Source organism: Entelurus aequoreus, linkage group LG16 (assembly GCF_033978785.1).
Source record: "Entelurus aequoreus isolate RoL-2023_Sb linkage group LG16, RoL_Eaeq_v1.1, whole genome shotgun sequence".
Lineage (NCBI taxonomy): Eukaryota > Metazoa > Chordata > Actinopteri > Syngnathiformes > Syngnathidae > Entelurus > Entelurus aequoreus.
In genome coordinates this window covers 49571946-49574445 of record NC_084746.1, presented here as the reverse complement: position 1 = coordinate 49574445, position 2500 = coordinate 49571946, and the positions used below count along the sequence as shown (strand labels likewise).

General features: G+C 31.5%; 1 protein-coding gene across 2 annotated transcripts in view; it reads left to right on the top strand.

The window, feature by feature from the left end:
• Positions 1-212, top strand: part of LOC133631131 (telomerase protein component 1-like) — a 60814-nt gene extending 60602 nt beyond the window's left edge. For both annotated transcript variants that reach the window (XM_062023213.1, XM_062023212.1), the window contains exon 55: positions 1-212. This exon is cut by the window's left edge and continues 209 nt beyond it. The gene's annotated coding sequence lies outside the window, so the exon portion shown is untranslated.
• The last annotated feature ends 2288 nt before the right edge of the window (positions 213-2500 follow it).

Sequence of the window (2500 nt, the reverse complement as noted above, 5' to 3'; positions counted from 1 at the left end):
TACGCTAGGTGTAAAGGGAGCTCCATGCTGTTGAGCTTACATGTGCCTTTAGTTTACAAAGCAAGTATATGCACTTTTTATCAGTTTGCTCTTTTTTTGTGGGCTGAATTTTTTTTTACTGTACTTGATTAAAAATGACTAAGATGTGGGTTATATAAAAACTTTCTTCTGTTCACAATTAAGCTTTTCTTGGATAATAAATGTATGTTTAAACTGGCAATTGGTCTACGCTTCAATTTGTGAGTGCAAATTACAATAACTCTAATTTTGGCAAATTTAAATTTTTTTTTAAGATGTGTGACTTTCTGTATTTTTTATTTTATTTTCGCTAACTGCTTATTTGCTATTACTTTTACCATCATATTTGTACATGTCGTATTTGCTGATGTTGCTCTGTTGTTGTTGTGTTTGCTGTTGTTGTTTTTGTCTCTCTGTCTAATCCCCCTCTTGTCCCCACAATTCCCCCCTCTGTCTTCCTTTTTCTCTCTTTCTATCCCCTCCTGCTCCGGCCCGGCTGCACCAAATGATAATATAAATACATTTAATAAAGTCAAAATACAAGTAAGGCAACAAGAGAAGTATCCTACACTTCTCTTTTGTAAAGTAAATCTGAACAGCCGATATGGGCATCTACATCTACTATATGATTTGCCCGAGAAGCTGGGCAGGACATTTAAAAAAAAAAAAAAAAAAAAAAGTGTACATACAGTATGTAATATGCAGACCTAGTGTGTATATATATATCTTCATATAATTTTTGCATGAGTTTAAATGTCGCTTTGTGTTTACCTTCTGTATTGTACACAAAACAACACTCACGTGTGTTAAGAATGCAAACACATTGAATAAGACTAAGAATGATACGGTATACTGATAATCAAAGTGGATACTTGTATTTTATTTCTTGACTTAGAAATATGAGGCTTTTTTTTACTGTGTAGGTGTGACTTTGTATATTTTAGAGCAGGGGTCTCCAACCTTTTTGAAAGCAAGAGCTACTTCTTGGGTAGTGATTAATGCGAAGGGCTACCAGTTTGAAACACACTTAAATAAATTGCCAGAAATAGCCAATTTGCTCAATTTACCTTTAACTCTATGTAATTATTAATAATTAATGATATTTACACTTAATTGAACGGTTTAAAAGAGGAGAAAACACGAAAAAATGACTATTAAATTTTGAAACATAGTTTATCTTCAATTTCGACTCTTTAAAATTCAAAATTCAACCGAAAAAAAGAAGAGAAAAACTAGCCAATTCGAATCTTTTTGAAAAAATAAAAAAAATAATTTATGGAACATCATCAATAATTTTTCCTGATTAAGATTCATTTTAGAATTTTGATGACATGTTTTAAATAGGTTAAAATCCAATCTACACTTTGTTAGAATATATAACAAATTGGACCAAGCGATGAGGTGGCGACTTGTCCAGGGTGTACCCCGCCTTCCGCCCGATTGTAGCTGAGATAGGCTCCAGCGCCCCCGCGACCCCAAAGGGAATAAGCGGTAGAAAATGGATGGATGGATGGATGGATGGACCAAGCTATATTTCTAACAAAGACAAATCATTATTTCTTCTAGATTTTCCAGAACAAAAATTTTAAAAGAAATTCAAAAGACTTTGAAATAAGATTTCAATTTGATTCTACAGATTTTGTAGATTTGCCAGAATAATTTTTTTGAATTTTAATCATGATAAGGTTGAAGAAATATTTCACAAATATTCTTCGTCGAAAAAACAGAAGCTAAAATGAAGAGTTAAATTAAAATGTATTTATTATTCTTTACAATAAAAAAAATAAATTTACTTGAACATTGATTTAAATTGTCAGAAAAGAAGAGGAAGGAATTTAAAAGGTATATGTGTTTAAAAATCCTAAAATCATTTTTAAGGTATTTTTTCTCTAAAATTGTCTTTCTGAAAGTTATAAGAAGCAAAGTAAAACAATTAATGAATTTATTTAAACAAGTGAAGACCAAGTCTTTAAATATTTTCTTGGATTTTCAAATTCTATTTGAGTTTTGTCTCTCTTAGAATTAAAAATGTCGAGCAAAGCGAGACCAGCTTGCTAGTAAATAAATACAATTTAAAAAATAGAGGCAGCTCACTGGTAAGTGCTGCTATTTGAGCTATTTTTAGAACAGGCCAGCGGGCTACTCATCTGGTCCTTACGGGCTACCTGGTGCCCGCGGGCACCGTGTTGGTGACCCCTGTTTTAGAGTAATATAGAATATTTGAATTTGTTTTTGTTTTCAATATGGTAAAATTACATATTTACTAGGGGTGTGGGGAAAAATCGATTCGAATTCGAATTGCGATTCTCACGTTGTGCGATTCAGAATCGATTCTCATTTTAAAAAAAATCAAAAAAAATGTAATTATTTATATATATATATATATTTTAATTTAATTTTATTTTTTTTAATTAATCAATCCAACAAAACAATACACAGCAACACTCGGAACTGCAATAAACAGAGCAATTGAGAGGACACG